Source organism: Gorilla gorilla, chromosome 5 (assembly GCF_029281585.2).
Source record: "Gorilla gorilla gorilla isolate KB3781 chromosome 5, NHGRI_mGorGor1-v2.1_pri, whole genome shotgun sequence".
Classification (NCBI taxonomy): Eukaryota; Metazoa; Chordata; class Mammalia; order Primates; family Hominidae; genus Gorilla; species Gorilla gorilla.
The window spans coordinates 41,047,331-41,067,552 of NC_073229.2; the positions used below are offsets into that span (position 1 = coordinate 41,047,331).

Consider the following 20,222-nt stretch of genomic DNA (forward strand, 5'->3'; position numbering starts at 1 on the left):
GACTTAAATGTTCAAACAGACAGAAAGCTTCTCCCTGTATGGCTGCAGACTGTACCTTTCTGACCAGCCATCTGATCAGTTTGAATTTCTGGTGATGAGGGGATTTAGACAAGGTGTCCCTTCACTAAGTTTACCACAAATCATGACAGCAATTCAAAGATTATGCCTTATTCTTGACTTAAGTACAATGTGGATAATGTTGATTTATAATATAGAAGTTGTATTCATTATCTATTAATCATTGCATAATAAATTACTCAGTGACATAGAGGCCTAATATATTTATTGAAACTGTCTCATACAGTCTGTATGGGTCAGAAATCCAGGAGGAGCTTACCTGGGCGATTCTGGTTCTAGCTGTCTCATGAGGTTTCAGTCAAGATGTCAGCAGGGCCTGCAGTCATCTAAAGGGTCCACAGGGGCTGAAGATGCGCTTCCAGGTGGCTCACTTTCATGCCTGACAAGTTAGTGCTGGCTTTTAGTAGGAGGCCTCAGTTCCTCACCATGAGGCCTCTTTTCCCTCCACCCCCATGAGGCTGCTGGAGCGTCTTCATGTTATCCAGCAGGCAGCTTTTCCTGGAGACTGCTACAAGAGGGCAAGGCAGAAGTCTCAGAGTCTTTTATGTTCAGCCTGAGCACACACACCATCATTCCTGCAACGTCTTGTGAGTTACACAGGTCAGCTCAATTCAGTGTGGGAGGAGACTACACAGAAGCATGAATACCAGGACCTGGTGATTGATGGGTCTTCTTGACCTGGGTTTTGCAGAACTGGTGTAAGAAAGAACTACGTGTATGCCTATAGAGGTATTCCTGTGTATGAAATATTTCTAGATTATGTGTTTGTGATGGTTACTTTTATCTGTCAACTTGACTGCATCTTAGGGTGCCCAGATTAAACATTATTTTTGGGTATGTCTTGGGGGGTGTTTCCAGAAGAGATTCACATTTGAATCAATTGACCCAATAAAGTAGGTTGCCTCCCCAGTGTAGGTAAACAGCATCTAACATAGGTGGCAGAAGGAGGAATTTGCCTGTTTTCATTTCTTCCTGCCTACTTGAGTTGGAACATTGGTCTTCTGCCCTTGGACTGGAAATTACACCATCTGGGATTACCCAGGCTCCTATTGATTCTGTTTTATATATCTGTTTTCCTATTAGGATTCCTCTTATATTAAAATGCTTTGTTTACCTCAAACACTTTACATTTTCATTACTTACCTTAGCACCTTCACTGCAATTAGTGCTAAATATTTACTGAAAATAAAGAAGAAGCATCAATATACATATTTTGGCATACTTATTTTTTACATTTATTTTCAAGCATTGCAGGGATAGTGAAAAGTCCTGATCAGTTTGCATTCAGCCAAGTATGTTGGCTATATTTACTCCAAATGCCCATGCATGATTTCAAGGGCATAATGGATATTGCAGGGACTTGGAGTCCTCTTCCAAGAAAACTGGAACCCCTGCCGGGATGTGGATAGCAGATGTGTAGTCCTGACAACGGGGACTGTGTTGTATTGCTGGATTAGATGTTCATTAAGGGAAAGTGGTGTATATGAGCTTTATACTCAAGATTTACCACTAATGCTTTCCAGACTCACAGGAATCTTCTGCACTTGTTTTTCTCCACTAACTTTAAGGGACTTAAAATCAGCCATGGGAAGTCAGAGACCAGTCCCGTGTCTCAAAGATGTGGAGATTTTGGCATCTATCCTTCTAACTGACTTGCAGTAGAAGAATGGCCTAACGAAACCTTGTTCATGTTACACGTGCTCATTTGCCCTGAACACAGATATGTAATCCAGAAAAATGACTACAAGCACGCTGGAACAAGGTTCAGCAACCTCCACCCCCAGCTGATTGCAGTGACATTGTGCGTAACAGGCTAGCAAAGACTTGGAGCCCAGGGGCAAATCGTTTAATGTATCCATGTCTCTTTTACCTCCCTGCCTTGTAACAATAGAGCGATGACGGCTGGTACATCTTACAGGACTCTTGTGACAAATGGCTAATAAAAATCTAAGCAAAAGCACTGTGCAAAAAAGGGGACTGTAGGAGGCACGGTGTAACATGATAATAGAGCCTAAGAGACCTAAGTGCTTTGGGGATAATTAGAAGATTTTGGCAATATCTTCAATGTCACTAAGGTCTGAGTAACCACAACTTCAAGAACTTCATTCTGTGGTTGACTCAGGTACAGACTCTTTCACTTTATCAGGATCCACTTTCCCACTTTTTCTGATAGCAAGACCAATGTTGTTCAATTGGGTCAGGTCATATGGCGGTAGGGCCAAACAAACATAAGGAGTCTGGCCAGTCAAAAGGATGAATTCAGGCCTGTTTGGTCACATTGATGGACTTTGGCCCTGGTATCTTTTTACTCTGCTTTATTAATAAAGATACTTTAAATGTTTCTGGTAGAGAAGAGTGCTGCCTCTCAACTAGAATGTTTTCCAGACTGTTGTACACAAGATAACTCATGGGGTATAGTGGCTCACCCCTATAATCCCAACACTTTGTAAAGCTGAGGCAGGTGGATCACTTGAGGTCAGGAGTTCAAGACCAGCCTGGGCAACATGGTGAAACTTCATATCTACTAAAAATACAAAAATTAGCCGGGCATGGTGGCACGCACCTGTATTCCCAGCTACTCGGGAGACGGGAGAGTCGGTTGAACCTGGGAGGCAGAGGCTGAAGTGAGCCAAGATTGCACCACTGCGCTCCAGCATAGGCAACAGAGCAAGACTCTTTCTACAAATAATAATAATAATAACTCATGGGAGACTTGCACATTTATCCCCTATAGGCAAGGCAGATTTATTAGATGAAGATATCAAAATACTTTCCATTGAGGAAACAGGTTGGAGGTGGGAGGCTGTAACCATGCTTGATTTTGTACCACCCTAACCTTTGCTTGTAAGTATAGTTTTTGAAAACACATTTTATTGAACTGAAATGTATTTTGTTCTGAAGGGTTGAAAAAGGCTAAAGAAGTGGGAAGGAATTTTTGTTAAACCTTATACAATAAAGGAAAATTTTCCAGCAACATGGAAAGACATCAGAATTGAAATCCTAGTGAACTACTAACTATGTGAAATGGACAAGTGGCTTATTATTCCAATTTTACAGAAAAGAAAAATGAAACATAAATGTTAACATCTATGTGTATGATGATTACGTGAGATAAATTTGGGTCTCTATTTTGAGTGTTTTGAGGGCAGGAATGGATTAGGACTTTCTAAAATATTAAATGGGCCAATCTAAATATGTGATCAAAATTTTTCAGAGGTATATTTTGTGGTATTTACGGCAAGACAAGAATGTATTTTAAATTGATCTTTGATCATATTTTTATTCTTTTAAACATGTTCTGCCTCATTTTCTCTGTAATAATAACTATAATTATATCCATTCCTCATTATAAAGCTGCTCTTTTTTCTTTTCTGACATTCTGCCTTCATCGACTAACGGTGGTGAGGCTACCTCCTGAGGTTACTTATAAAATTAAAGAGATTGGGAAGGAATGTTACATGCAGTCCACATTGTATGTGATACGGAGAGGAGACAGGAGGGCAGAGTCCCTGATGAGAGCTCCACCCTCAAGCCTGGACCCGTGGCCCTGAATGAGAACAGGCATTGCTGCTTTCCTGCCCAAAGGTTGCTTTTTCCAAAACCACCCTGGCCTACCATGTCCCCTATCCTGTACCTATAAAAACCCCAAACTCCACTGGCAGAGGAATAGAGTGGCACAGCAGAGAAGGAAAGAATGGAAGTGTCTGAATGTCAAAGAGGGAGCTGGACAGTCAGAGAGGAGTTTGGCTGGGGACAGCTGAGCTCCAGGGGAAGATCATCTTCCCACTCCATCCCCTTTCCAGCCCCCCAACCCACAGAGAGCCACCTCCATCACTCAGTAAAACCTCTGCATTCACCATCCTTCAAGTCCATGTGACCTGATTCTTCTTGTACTCTGGACAAGAATCCAGGTTCCAAGAGGGCAGGGTATATGTCACCCTGATTCTCCACGGGACTGTTTAACACTTAGCCCTCTGTGGACAGCAACTGCTAAAAGAGCATTAATTGTAACACATGCCCTCTGGGGCTCCAGAGGTTGTGGGCAACTGCTAGATGCTGCCCCTGGCGCCCAAAGGCACTAGCTCTGGTTCCCGTACCCACTTACCTGCATGCTCCCCCTCCTGCAAGGGGCTTGAGTTCAGCAATAAAGCAAAACAAGCTACCAGCAACCCTCCATACCCTCCCTGTGGCAAGACTCACAAGAGGGTCAGGGAACTCTTCCCCGTCATATGCGTTATTCCAGTTTAGTTACCTACAAAATAAACTTGCCAGAATTAGTGTTTACTACATAAGCTAAGCACCTATTTCAACATGTGTGAGCTTCTAAAAATCAAATCAATGCTCTTCTGTCCAATTTTGGCCAAGGCTTCATGATCTCTTTCCTTAAAACATCAACTTAAATTTTACCATTACTTTTCTCTCTTCCTTCCCCTTATCCTATTCAACTCTTATTAGAGACATTTTAAAAAAATTCCTTTCCTTTTCCATGCTTGGTTTCCTCAATAGCGATTTTATATAGAAAACATTTGACATTATAGTCTAGCTTTTCATAGTTAAAATTAAATATTTCATTAAAAAGAGGAGTCTATTTTTTCAGACTTGCAGGGCTCTGGGAAGTGGACTTATGAAAAAAATGACTTTGTATTTATTTACAGATAAATAACCATGTGTCTGTAATTAATAAGAGATCCACTGTATGTAATTTATCTTTTTCTTATGTGTTACCTGTTAAAGATGACCTTGTGTTTCCCGACATACTGTCAAGTGAAAGATTTTGTAAGAATGCTTCTATATTCCTACATTATTTTATTGTATTGCTCATCAATTTTGTATTTTCTCCCTCTCTTATGATCCTAGCCTTTCCTTTATTAGAAGTAATTATCTAGTTCATAGAAAATTGTTTAATTTGGTTATTTTCATTACTTCAAAGAGAAATTCTAATGTAGAACAATTTGTTTATATATCTCTTGCAGACTCAAAATACACACCAATATTATAAAAATCTTCCCTACCTAGCTCATATTACCCCAGACTCCTACCCCATGGTTCCCTAGCTTATTGAATGTACTCATAGCATCTCTTTTAGTCTGTATTGCTATCATGTGTTTTTCTAATCTGTTCCCCATAGTAACAGTGAAATCCTTGAGGGCATGAGTCTTATCTTTTTCAACTCTATTTTCAGCACCTCGCATTGTGAGTGGGTGTAAGTAGTTCAGTAAATAACTGTACATGTCAAAATAAATAAATGTTAGCTAATTTTTATTTATATTCAAAGATAAAATTTTATTTATTGTCATAATTACCTTTACCCAATCTATTTTTTTATTGTTTGTTTCAAATTACATCAATAAAAATGTGACAATAACCATGCTTATCCTTAGACTAACACCAATGTTTAGAAGCAGTTTCACCATATAGTTCCATTTTTTAAAAATTCAAAATATTTGCTGTATTCTTTAATTGAGTCTTCCCAAAGCAATCTTTGAACTAATTGTTGGTTTCTCAGATTTCTATTTTGTTATCTTTAAGACACTCTTTAAATCTCATCACAAATCTTCATGGAAATTAATTACATTGTACCCAAACGTTATAAAACCTTACCATTTAAGGATACTTTAGAGTTCATTTGAACCATTCTTCAAAAAATTAGCAATGAAGTTCTTTTGGATTGATTGATATTCGTGTACCCAAGAAAGACAGGTAGAATATTAATTCATTTTATTATTTCCAAAGAGAAGGTGTGAAAATAAACTAGAACACAATTGAGTTGGCAGAACTGAGTTTGTGTTTACAAAACTGAAAAGGCTGGACCACAATGTGGTTTAGTGGTGATATATTAATTTAGATAACAATTAAATCTCGGAGACTTACCATATTGAAAGTTTATTTTTTGGTTTACACAAATCTGATATACTGGATAGGGGCTTTTCTCCTTTCATTTACTCAAGGATCCAGGTTCCAGTCCAATATGCACCATTCAGCCTGGTTGCAGCATGGTAAGCAGCCCTGGAGGCAGCAGGTGAGCTCTTCATTGCCTTGGACCAAAATTATATGTCACTGTTGGTGTCCTTTATTTGGCTAAAACTAGTCATAAAGACCTGCTAGACCCTACCTTGGCCAGTCTCTACCTAGTTATCCCCCCTTGTCACCATGTATTAATTAAATGCACTCTCCTTTCCATATGCGTAATGGACTGACCTCTCTCCAAGTGACCCAATGTAAAGGCATCCAGTCTCTGCGTCTAGTTCAAAGGTCAGGGTCACTGGTTGTGCTTGTTAAGGAGTATAGAACCAGACATGGGAATTCATGGCAGTCTCTACCACAGGATGTTTTGATTAAGTATGCTACATTGAATGCCTTTCACAATCAAAACACAGTCCTAGGTGGTCAGTTATATTTTTACATATCACAATTCAATTAGATGTAGAGACTAAGAACAGAACAGAAAAGAAACAAAAAATAACCATAGCATTGCTTTTTAAATCAGTTTTCACAGAAAATATCAGTATTGTTAGTTCAAATCTTTGGAAAAACCAGATTTGATCAGTTGAGATTTAACATCCACGGAGTTAGGACCTTTGGCTTCCTTAACTGTTTTATTTTTCAAAATTTTCAGTAAAAGCTCCATGAGCATTTTTATTTACTAAGAAAAAACTGTGAGGTCATTTTACTAGCTATGAAATGATCACGATACCTCACTAGTCAAGTGGTGCACTTCAAAATAAGATAATGAAAGAGCAGTTAAAATTCATACTTTTTAAATGGAGGTATTGAACTAATAAAATTTTAAAAAGTAGCTTAAAGATAATTTGCTGTATGTTTTTCCTTTTCTTCACTTTCGATCAGACCCTCATAATATCCATTCAAACCACAGGCTATAAACTGTGGCAAGAGATGGCCCCACAGCAGTGCATGTTTTAAGGTTTATCTTCCCTGAGCTCTTTGAGGCGGAATAAACATGGTTACAAATGGAGTATTTCTGAGCTTATATTTGACTACAACAGGCTCAAATCGATTAGCAAAAATCAGCTATACAATAGGAGGATTAGAGAAATGATTATTTCTAGAACCATTTAACACCTCTTTAGGAAAACGGCAGCTGTTAACCCAAACCCATTACTTAGAACTTTTCTGACAATAACATGTACCTCAGTCTGAATTTTCAGACCAAATAGCTCAGTCTGAATTTTCAGTCTAATAGTTTCTTGTGTAAGGCATAAAATATATTTTTAAATGGGACTCCAGCATTGAGTTGAAAAACTGCTTGTTTCATTCAGGTAAGAGTAGTGGCTTTTTGTACAACTAAAAAAAAATTCCTTCTTGTCTCTGCCTTTGTTTATCCATTTGCAAAAAGGAATTCTTTAAATTTTCATCGCATAATTGGGAAAAACGTATTTCGAGCCCGATTTCCAATAACATAAAATTCTGAAAACTTTGAAAATGAAAATGAATTCATTTAACAATTTTATGTTTTGTCTCATTCTGCAAAAATATACCAAATAAAAATAAAGATGAGGGATCCTATGAAGCAACTTTCAGACATTCAGAACCAAGACAAAAAAAAAAGAGAATTAAAGTAAAATATGATGTACCCAGGAGTTACATCAGTGAACCAAATACAGCCTCAAATTTCGATCTGTGCTTCACAGCAGCCAGCAAAAAGAACAAAACATATTTTGTTAGTTCATATAAATAAATAAATTAAAAATGCATGAATAAATAAATAAAGCAAACCAGTTTCTCGATTCTGAAATATTTTCTGGAAGTGAGAACTGAAAGGAATTTCCACCATGGACCCACAAGCAGGGAGATTGGATTAAGTCTTTAAAATCTCCTGGTCATAGATGTGATATGAAGTTTCTTTTGACTTTTTATTTTAATGTTTAATGATTATGACAGTAATGGCTAATAATTTCCCATGACCCATTTATTCAACAGTTGTTGGTGGCATATATAATGAGTGCCGGGTGTTAGGGAAGCAATGGTGAAGGAGAGACACCCTCCCGACCCTCATGGTGCTTGCAGCCTAGTGGAGCTATGAAAAGATAGGCAAGTGAGTCCTACGATTGGAGAAGTAATAAGAAGTAATGAGAAGGGTCTTCTGAGCATAGGGGTAAAGCCTGCAAAGACCCTGAAGGGAGAAAGTAATGGCCATTCTGAGAACTGAAAGTTTGCACAGTGCACAGAGGGCATGAAGAACGAAGGAAAGGTGAGATTACAGAGGTATGCTGGTAACTAGATCATAAAGGGCTTCATAAGCCATGTTAACAAATCTGGCCTTCAACATGAGGACAGTGAACCAAAGCAAAGTTTAATGAAAATGATTCTGAGGTTTGCCAAAACAAAACACTCAGAAAACAACCAACAAAGAAACTGAACTCCAGCAATGCCGTTGGATGAACTCTAACATAATGAAATGCTTATAAAGTGTGAGATGAACATGGAAATGTAATGCTTATTCTGTGTGACCTGCTACTAGTCCCTAATAGAGCAATTGGTTTCTACTCCAAGAGGGACCAGACTGCAAGAGACACAGCTCATTCCCTTGCAGTTTTGAGTCTCTTCCAGTAGATAGATACATACTCTATCAGCCTAGCAGAGGTCACACATCTGGCATGGCTGCTTGTATCAGCAACAGCAGTATAAAGATGCACCATGGGCCAAGGAGAATCTATCTTGGTGGCTTGTGATAATACTAAATGCCTCATGGCCTCTGCCTTATAGTGAAGAAGGATAGTTTCTGCTATCAAAATAAAAACAAGGCTGGGCGCGGTGACTCACACCTGTAATCCCAGCACTCTGGGAGGCCAAGGCGGGCAGATCACCTGTGGTCAAGAGATCGAGACCATCCCGGCCAACATGGTGAAACTCCATCTCTACTAAAAATACAAAAATTAGCCAGGCATGGTGGCATGTGCCTGTAGTCCCAGCTACTCGGGAGACTGAGGCAGGAGAATCGCTTAAATCCAGGAGGCAGAGGTTGCAGTGAGCCAAGATCGCACCACTACACTCCAGCCTGGCAACAAAGTGAGACTCCGTCTAAAAAAAAAAAAAAAAAAAAAAAAAAAAAAAAATTAAAAGCTTGACAGATTGTCAGAAAATTTTTTGTTATAGTTATGTCTTCAGTGAACTGAGAACAGTGAGCTTTGCTTTCCTTAGAAGACAAAGGCTAAGAAGATTCTCTTCCCTGTGTGTTACAAGAGAGGAAAAATGCATGTCTTCTCAACGCAAACCTCACCCTTTCCAACTATGCGCCCAGGTCTCCTCCACACAGCAACCCCTTCCCTGACCAGACACATCACTTTTTAGAGCTGGAATTTAATTTCCTTACCCAGTGAAAAATTAAAATGCTTAAGTAATAACATTCAGCAACATTGTCTGCTCTCTGGTATTCACAAAAACAGGGCAATTATGCTTTGCCTCGGGTGGCTGATGAGGCCACTTTGAATTTAAGGCATTATTTAATAATAACCATGCTTGCATCTAAGTGCATTGTTATAATTATTGGCCATAAAGCTGGTGGGGGGGCGTGTATGTATGGGGGAAATAGTTTTAACTATTTAATTTGATGATGTAACAACACACTCTTGCCATTACCATTCCTGCAAATTCATATCTAGCAACAACATGCAACACCTTTATAACTCAGTATTTCTTTATAACTCAGTATTTCTCTGCATGCATTCTAGTTTAAACTTCGAAAAACCATATAATTACCACTTCAAGTGAACAGGGCTTTAGGGTGCAGCCACCATCAAGGATATATTAAAATGAAAACACACTGAGGGACCAGAGAGAAGATTGTGACATGTGGGGCAATGAAACTGCATGAGGAATTTCAGTGCCTGAATTATTCACAGATTATCTATTTTGGCAGCCTTCTTTTCTTTTATAAGAAAACCCACTCATAGATAAGTCTTAATTTTGCTTTTGGCTGATATAGTTTGGGGAAGGAGTCATCTTTAATGAGGTGGTCATATGTGTTGAGGAGACTGTGGAATAGTGTTAGGGCAGTTGACTTTGAACCCAATAAGCAATGGTTCAAACCCCAATATAATCTCCTTCATAACCTCATAAGTCACAAGGCTTCAGAGTACTTCTTCAGGAAACTGAATTTCCAAATACAATCTGTTCCACAGATATGTGAGGTTACGTTATTTGGCTCATGAAAAGAATTGGAAATAACAAAGCTGTGCTTGTTAATCTTAGAAAAAGCGAATTTAGAGGATATAATTGTTTTAGATTGTCTGCCAGGTTTGTCAAAAAGAAATTGGGATTTGATTTATTGATCTTCATTGCTCCAGTGGGTAAAATATCTCCAAGAGATAAAATATACAGAAAGCAAATTTCCACTGAATATAAGATGTATTTTTACATTTGAGTCTGTGATAACCATTTGTCATAATTATTTTCTAGAGATTTTTTTTTTTTTTTTTTTTTTGCCCAAGATGGCAAGTTGCTTAAAACCTAAGGCTCCTTTCAATTCTTTACAATCCAAGACTATATGGAATGGACTGGGAACAAAGAGAGGGACTGGCATTTAAAGTCTTTTAGTAAGTATAAATTTATTTCATTGAAATGGGTCTCTGTAGGATAGGAACCCAACTTTCCCCATCTGTATCTCCATCTCCTTCTCCCATGACACACCCCACTAATGGTTTCCAGTGGCAGAAGTCCAAGATACAGTAATCCTGTTTGTTTGATGACTAAACATCCTTTTATGCCTGGAGGATCAACTCTAACAGTCAAACAAACTGAATTAGTGCCTAATGCCGAAACCAGAGCACTCTCTGGACTTTAAAGAGTGGCCTGAATCACCAATATTTCTATTCTAATTAGTGACTCCCTAGAGGAAAAATCACTTTGCTTCACTTCAGTTGATTATGACAAACTTTTGGGAATATAATTGACCAAAAGAGCACTGAGTTTAAAATGCATGTTGAGGTTCTTGGGTAGCATGAATCTATACCAAGTATACATAGAGACCATGAACTGGCATATGTTTCTCACTTTCTCAAAGTAAATGTTTTGATTTGACTTGATTTGCATTTAGGGTAAGTAAAATTGAAACTGAGATGAATGTGTAAGCTGTTTAGAAAGACGTGCCTAAGTCTGATCTGAATTTTACCAAACGTGAATTAACCCTTTAGGGAGAGGAATTTTGCATTATTTATTTGTCCTACTCATATATAGCCTGGCTAGAGCTTATGGTTGCCAACATATTATTATTTCATGAAATCTCCCTCTTACTACGTGAAAATCTTTCACATGTTCAGATTGTTGGCCCTCCTGACCTGGAAGAGAAGACCTGCTCTCTGGAAAGGTGATGTCCCAAGGAAGACCTGACACTGGGGATTCTGTTATAGTTATTTATTCTAGGAAGGAATAACAAACTCCCTGGATCTTCTGTGGCATGGAAAGCAAATTGTGAACTAGAAGTAAAGAACCGAGAGTGAGATGGAGCCCAAGATAGAGTATTTCTCCTTCACAATGTAGTTTCAGGCAGACTTCTATGATATAATCCTAACATAGAGATTTGTGATTTAGGAAGTAACATTATTCAATGACATCCTCTTCCCCACTCTTATAAGGTGCTTTCCAAGTTCCAGGAACTGCATTTTTAGATAAATAAGACCATAGGGAAAGAAATTATGTCATCATGACTATGCACATAGAAAGACCAATAGTAAAGAGAAAACTTTTATCTTGTATGTTAGACTTTCATTAGTTTTCTTTTTCATATGAAACCACCAATATTTAGAAGAGTATTGGACATCATTTCTTGCCACAGACTGAGTACTTCACTGTTATTAACTATGGTTGGACTCCAGTTGAACCTGTTCTGAATTAATCTGAAGTTCTTATTGAAATTGAAAAGAATATTTAAGAGTCAACTCCTGGTTCTGTTGACGTGAATAAAGTATGCATAGAAAGTCCTGTCATCATCACAGGTAGCCCTGATAGTCACATTCTTCCAACACCATGTCATCTGTTATGTTTGGAATAGATCATCTTTCAACAACCTCCCAACTACTCACCCTGCTATGAACCATCTTTGTCACTCCCTGCTCTGAAAAATTGTTTTTTTTTTCAGAAAGAGGGAGGTAAAAAATTAAATTAGAGTAATTTAAGCATCACATTTACTCAGAATATGTTGCTTTTTAATTTCCAGTTCAACATTTGTCTTTAATTAGGAAGAAAGAATACATATGTTACACTGTCATAGCTAGTTAATCTTATCATTTTTTTCTTTGTCCCAATACACTTTGGAACAAATGTTATTCTCCATTCATCTTGACACTAAATTGGTTAGCCAAACCCAAAGATCTACTAATAATCCTGCTTTGGCATGGGAGAATGAGTGAGATAAGGAGGCAATAGAGGAGATGAATTGACAAATGGAAGGAATAGAATTCTGGTTGATGTCCTTGTCTCTAAGCTGTAGCAGCAAGTATTTATCCTAAGTACGTGAGATTGTTAAATAATGATGAATGCCATTTGATTATCACCTCTTGCAGTAGAAGTCTAACTCCAGATTGCATTAATCTCTTTCTCTATTTGTCTCCTCTATTATCTTATATATATAGATAAGGTATATGTGCACGTACCTGGTTGAAAAGGAATATCCATCTATTCAGATTCAGGGATTAATGGAATAAAAAACCACTATTTTTTCTTTATTTAAAAAAGTCACATTTTTTATAGCATAGCCTTCTTGGTTCTCTTTCTTAAGAAAAGGTATTAAAATTTGAACCTGTTCAGAGAATGTTAATTTTAACCATCAGAATTCAAATATCAGTTAGAATTCAAATATCAGTTAGAATCACAAATAAGCGACTCCTCAGATTCATATGCAACTTGTAATGCAGTTTCAAGTTTGGTTGTGGCAAAATCCTAAATTATTGTGTATCTGGACAGTGGGAATGCCCAAAAATCTTTTAAGTGATTGACCGGAATGGGAGAGGGTTTTTATACTATAACCTGAGATTTCAAAATAATAACATCATAATCCTACTTATTCAAATAATTACCAAGTTAATATAAACAAAGAGTTTTAGAGATTTCAGAAAACCTATAGCAAAGACATTATGACCACATCATAATTCACAATCTATCTGTAATTTTAAGAGCTACAAGGATAAAATTATAATTCTTCCTTATCTAATATGACTAATATATATTAGTACAAAGATATCCAGGGCTGTTGACCAGATTGTTAAAAACTTTGATATGTGTCTATGTTTCTGTTTTTGTATTAGTACCATGCTCTTTTGGTTACTGTATTCTTATAATATAGTTTGAAGTCAGTGTGATGCCTCCAGCTTTGTTCTTTTTGCTTCAGATTGCTTTGGCTATACAAGCTCTTTTTTTGGCTCCATATTAATATTAGAATAGTTTTCTCTCGTTCTGTGAAAAATGATCTGCGTAGTTTTTTGTTGTTGTTTTTTTTTTTTTTTTGGAGACAGAGTCTCGCTCTGTCGCGCAGGCTGGAGTGCAGTGGCGCGATCTCTGCTCACTGCAAGCTCCGCCTCCCGGGTTCACGCCATTCTCCTGCCTCGCCTCCTGAGTAGCTGGGACTATAGGCGCCCGCCACCATGCCTGACTAATTTTTTTTTATTTTTTAGTAGAGACGGGGTTTCACCATGTTAGCCAGGATGGTCTTGATCTCCTGACATCGTGATCCGCCCATCTCGGCCTCCCAAAGTGCTGGGATTACAGGCGTGAGCCACCGCGCCCGGCAGATGTGCGTAGTTTTATAGTGATAGCATTGAATCTGTAGATTGCTTTGGACAGTATGACCATTTTAACGATATTGATTCTTCCAATCCATGAATGTGGAATGTTTTTCCGTTTTGTGTGTGTGTGTGCCATCTATGATTTATTTCATAGTAGTGTTTTGTAGTTCTCCTTATCGAAATCTTTTTCATCCTTGGTTAGATGTATTCGTCGGGATTTTATTTATTTTGTGGTTAATTGTAAATGGGATTGTGTTCTTGATATGTCACTCAGCTTGGACGTTATTGGTGTATAGAAATGCTATTGATTTTTGTACATTGATTTTGTATCCTGAAACTTTGCTGAAACTGTGTATCAGTTCCAGGAACCTTTTGGCACAGTCTTTAGGGTTTTCTATGTATAAAATCATGTTGTCAGCAAAGAGAGATTGTTTGACTACTTCTGGATGCCTTTTATTTCTTTCTCTTCCCTGATTACTCTGGCTAGGCCTTCCACTATTAATATTTTAAAGAAAGATCCTGATGTCTATCTTCTAATAAATTAAGTGTGTTATAATAAATTAATGTGTGTTATATGACACACAATTTTTAATAGAATGCTTTTTGTATATATTATATAATCCATTTTCTTTCAATCTTTTATGTGTTTTTGTTTGTAAATACCTTGAACAATGCCTTGCACATAATATAGTCAGTAATTACATACTACTTTATATTGTAATTCTTTTTTATGAGAAAGCTAAAAAAATACAACTATAGTCTTCAGTCTTTTTTACTTCTATTAAAAGGACCAAAAGAATTTAGGTCAGCATTCTCCTGTTATAAAACATAAGAGATAAAAGCCATTTCTCGCTTTTGTTGTTGTTGTTGTTTTGTTTTGTTGGTCCTTATCCAAGTGTTATTTTTGTTAAACCAAAAACAATTTAAGAGGGAGGAAAAAAATTCCTGTCATTAACAAAGTGTATATCTGTCTATCCAGTTCAAACTAAATTAAATAAACAAACATCTATTGAGTATCTAATACGTGAGCAACAATATTCTGGGTGCTGATAGGGTTCAAGGAAATATGGGCTCTCAGAAAATATTGTATTTTTTGTTTTACAAAAACAAGCCACATAAAATGAGATGTTATGCGATTCTTGACATTTTACATATGATCCAGCATTTGCATTTGTGGTTTCTTACATGTGTCATGACTATAAATTACTTAGGAATATAAATATATATGTGTGTGTATATATATCTGTTATACATATGCATACATAATTTTAATATAATATTAAAAAATAATGACACTTAAAAAGGCTTTAAATATAATATTTGTGAGAATCAGTGCTGAAAAACTGTTATCAGTTTGCTAGGTGCTCATATACATAAATTGAGATAAAGCAAATGTCTTGATCTGACATGTTTATTTTATTCAAGCAGGTCTAATAACTGAGCTGGGAAAGCTTAGAACCATTTGGTCCACTTTATTTAATCTCTGTTCTTTATAGTTTGACACTGTATGTCATTTGAGTGAAAGTTCTATTGAAATGATCTTTCTTTTAATGTATCTTGGCATCTTAGGAACATGTTCCACAAGAAAATTTTTGATTGCTCTACATTTTTAATATCAACAACTACATAAAAAACCTCTCAGTGATTGAAATGAATTAAGCCATAATTGTCCTTGGCTTTCATATTTTGGTAAAGCCACAGAATTAAACACCTTGGAGATTTTCTTAGACCTTAAGTTTATTTCTCACCATTTAACATTTCTGAAGTTAAAAGAAACACAAAAAAAGTCAAGGGCAACTGCAGAAGTAAACTCAGAACAATAAAGAGTGAGTTTAAAGAGCACCTGGAATTGATGATAAAAGTGAAACTATCAACCATCTATATTTTTCCTCATATAATGTAAAATATCAGTTGATAAGCTTGTCACATACTGGAGTGACAATTAATTGAATTATTGAGCATTAGTGACTAGGTTTTCTTAAATGTATGGATATTTAATATGATATAAATATGCAATATACTTTCCACCTGAATGGGTTGGAATTTAGCAATTTTTTTATTGTATTTTTACACTTTCCATTAATTTGACAGCATTGAATGTAAATCAGCTTGAGTTTATTGCTCTAAGAGAGTATAAGTTAAAAACTGTACAATTACAAATTCATCTAAGAGGACATTAAAAGTGACTTTTAAACTAAGGAAGTACATGTCCAGACATTGTGGCTCTGGGTCACTCTCACCACTATTCCCTGCCACCAGGATTAACCTGTAATTCCTAATACCCATAGGAGTAAGGTTCTGACATGATGTCATTTGCTATAGCTCTCTCTTTTTTTTTTTTTTTTTTTTTAGTATTGCATGAACATATCAACTGGTATAAATAAATTCTGATTTTAAAAATCCAGTTAATCTCCAACTCTGTTGTTTTACGGTAAATAGTGATTTAAAACAAATGTTCTACATTTTAAAAAGTTTGTTTTATTATAACTAAGTTCTGGGATACAGGTGCAGAACGTGCAGGTTTGTTACATAGGTATACACTTGCCATGGTGGTTTGCTGCGCCCATCAACCCATCATCTACATTAGGAATATTCTACTTTTTAATCCAATATTTCTGCATTGGTTAATAATTTTAAGAAGAATAAAAATTATGTATACACTACAAAGATTAAATGATAAGTTACATAATGATAAGAGAATTCTTGAAACTGATGGGATATTGATTCAATTGGTCAAAAATAAATCACTCCTTTCATAAACGAAGGAAACGTCAAAGCCCTGTATTCATAATGTCCATGAAAATGGAGGGGAATGCAAGGGAGTAAGAGTACAGGGCTGGAGAAAGAATTGAACCACTCAATGCTATTTAACAGGAAAAGTTTAAAGTTTTCATTGATCCACCATTGTTTTGACACATATGGCTAAAAGTATGCATTCTTATTTTTTATATTTTACGTTTTATTAGGGCAGATACAAATTTCATCTCAGTGTTTAGTTTCCTGACAAAATGTCTCTATGATCTCTGCCAGGCCACACATAGTGCTCTTTAGGAATAATTGTTCCTGTTATGAACTGAATTGTGTCCCTCTCCCACCAAGTTCTTATGTTGAAGTCCTGATCTCTAGGACCTCAGAATGTGGCTTTATTTGGAGACAGGGTTTATACAAAAGTATAATTATTAAGCTAATTATATTGTATTGGGGGGCCCCAATACAATATAATTGGTGTCCTTTTAAGAAGGAAGATTAGGACACAGATGCACACAGGGAAGGCCATGTAAAGATAAAGGGAAGAGAAGATGGCCATCTTCAAGCCGAGGAGAGAAGCCTCAGAAGAAACCAGTCCTGTTGACAACTTAATCTCAGACTTCCAGCCCCAGAATTGTGAGAAAACAAATTTCTGTTTCTGTTGCTGAAGCCACCCAGTCTGTGGTACCTTGCAATGGCAGCCCTAGAGAACTAATATAGTTCTCGCTGTATATTATTTTTATATATATATAGTATAATTATATTATAATATATAATTATATTATATATTATACTATAATATATAGTTCTTTATATATAATATATAAATATATACATAAATATATATAATATATAAAGAATATTATATATTATAGGATATATAATAATATATAGTATATATGATACTATCTATAATATATTATATATGATACTATCTATAATATATATGATACTATCTATAATATATAATATATATGATACTATCTATAATATATAATATATATGATACTATCTATAATATATAATATATATGATACTATCTATAATATATAATATATATGATACTATCTATAATATATAATATATATGATACTATCTATAATATATAATATATATGATACTATCTATAATATATAATATATATGATACTATCTATAATATATAAAGAACTATATTATAATTATATATTATATATTATAGAGAGAACTATATTAGTTCTCTCTATATATAATTGCAAATCTAAACCAAGACAGGTAGAATTGTGCTAGGAAGAGAAGAGTCTTAATAAAATTATCATTATGACCTAAGTTCTTCTGAGAGTTAAGACAGGAATAACATTTTTTTCACTCGGTTTATACTATTCCTGCTCCATGATACGGTGCTGAAATGGTAAACCTATCCAAAGGGATCTAATTATTTCTCCTAAATTATTAATATATTTGGACATTAAGCTTTTGATATTTTCCATAGCATTAGAAATGCCCTGATATTAGTTCATTACTTTTACCACTATAGTTTTAAAGCCTGGAATAATGCTTAATATAATGATTTATTTTCTGGCTTTACTATAATGCAAAAGAAATAGGAATACCTGCCATGAAATCAAAGGAAGACATTGATTTATGCTCTGGGAAGAATGAATTGAAAATTGAATAAAGACAAGAGAAAATAAAATTTCCTAGACCCAGAACAAATGGAAATTGATTTAATTTACTGAAAAGAAATCACCTCTTTGAGTAGTCAAGCAAAGCATTAGGATCTTGCTGACTACCAGGAAAGGACAAATTAGAATTAGAAGAATCTATGAGTATGTGGACTCCAAATTACTATAGTATCTTTCTGGTAAATTTCTCCATTTTACACAAAACATTATGTAACATTTCAGGGAATCATGACTTTTTTCCACCAGTAATGTATAATGATATTAAAATATTTTCTTTGCCTTGCCTTTTAAAAAAAGATTAAATTATATTCTGTCTTGCAGGCACACACCGCATGCATTTTTGACAGTGGTGTTTGAAACATATGGGCATTTCAGATGTCTACAGTTTTCCTAATAACTTTTGACTCCTCTAAAAAAACTTCATTTCCAGAGCCATGGCTAAGAATCCTTGGACAGTGAGAGATGGGGACGGTCACATGTATCAGGACATAGACTTCTTGCTAGTATAGGACTGACCCCAAGCAACACTTTTAGATTTATAACGAATGGGTCAGGGAAACTGCCTGCCTGCCAACTGTAAGAAAGTGACAACAAGGGAAGTTTAAAAAATATATATTTAAATATTCTCTGTACTGAAAAACAATGTGGCAGAATTGAAATAAAAGTATAGTACCTAAAAATCCTAAAGATTTGAACTTCTTTTTGATCTCACCTTAGAGGGAAATTTTGACAAAAAACTGCACAGGACTTAATGTAGCACAAAATACATTGAACTATTGGTATCATGTGAATGACATAATTTAAGACAGAATAGGACAGACATATGGAAATATGTGTGTCTTTCTATCTGAAGACCATCTCCATGGTTGGGATGAGTGATTTCCCCTGAGTGGAGTGGCTAGTCTCATATCATTTATCTTAGAGCAGGAAAGGAGGGAGATGGGTTTGAAGTGGTGAATGAGAGGTTCACCTTGTCCCCAAGTTAGCCTACAAGACAGGTCCCAGCAATTGTAATTTCTCTTGGTATTTTAGTTTTGTTATTTTCCAGTGACCTCTAAAGTTGCAATAGAGAGAGCTTAGTGTAAGCTGTGCTCTGGGGAATGGAGGGACTAGTTATGTCGATGCTTGGGGCAAGCAGTTCCCAGCAAAGTAATTGGCAGACATATGGAGAAGCCTGTTGTAAGAGTTAATCCACAAAGATCCAAGATGAAATGCTCTGGCTGGTTAGGAGGCTAAGTTAGTGACAACTGACGACCAGCATAAACTTTGGGAGTTCACGATAATTTTTCTCAGGAGGATTCAGTAGAGGAAAGGCTTTTGAAATCTGTGGTTTAGAAGCTTGTATCATTAATCTTTGGGCATTATGGGAATAAGTTTCTAGAGATCTTGGAGGGGCCAAAGATTATTAGCTTAAACTATATCTCTGGACTTGAAGTTCAACCTGTTCCCCAAGAACTTAGAAAATGGATAACAACTTATCTTCTATTAAAATGTAAAAGCAAAGCCCAATCAGTTAGAGTTGAATGTTCTGGACCAGGGAGACATCATAGTAACAGTAGTGTGAAGAAGGGGAGGGTTAATCAAAACAAGGATGGTCAGGTAGTAGAAGCATGGAAAAAAAAACAAAATTAGTTGTTGATCGTGTCCTCGGAGGAGTGTTTCAGATATAGAAAACCTAAATTAAAATTAATCTTATCCTGGTGTCATTGACGAGATTATCCCTATTCTTTTTTTTTTATTATACTTTTAAGTTTTAGGGTACATGTGCACAACGTGCAGGTTTGTTACATATGTATACATGTGCCATGCTGGTGTGCTGCACCCATTAACTCGTCATTTAACATTAGGTATATCTCCTAATGCTATCCCTCCCCCCTCCCCCAACCCCACAAAAGGCCCCGGTGTGTGATGTTCCCCTTCCTGTGTCCAAGTGTTCTCATTGCTCAATTCCCACCTATGAGTGAGAACATGTGGTGTTTGGTTTTTTGTCCTTGTGA

General features: G+C 36.1%; 2 long non-coding RNA genes across 2 annotated transcripts in view; both read left to right on the top strand.

The window, feature by feature from the left end:
- The window catches only part of LOC134758655 (uncharacterized), a 167,130-nt gene that overhangs the window by 109,214 nt on the left and 37,694 nt on the right, over positions 1-20,222 (top strand). The gene's annotated exons all lie outside the window — the stretch shown is intronic.
- Positions 1-20,222, top strand: part of LOC134758656 (uncharacterized) — a 32,431-nt gene that overhangs the window by 1,224 nt on the left and 10,985 nt on the right. The window contains exons 2-3 of the long non-coding RNA XR_010134092.1: positions 2,813-2,922; positions 10,495-10,631. This is a non-coding gene — a long non-coding RNA (uncharacterized lncRNA). The remainder of the gene's footprint in view (positions 1-2,812; positions 2,923-10,494; positions 10,632-20,222) is intronic.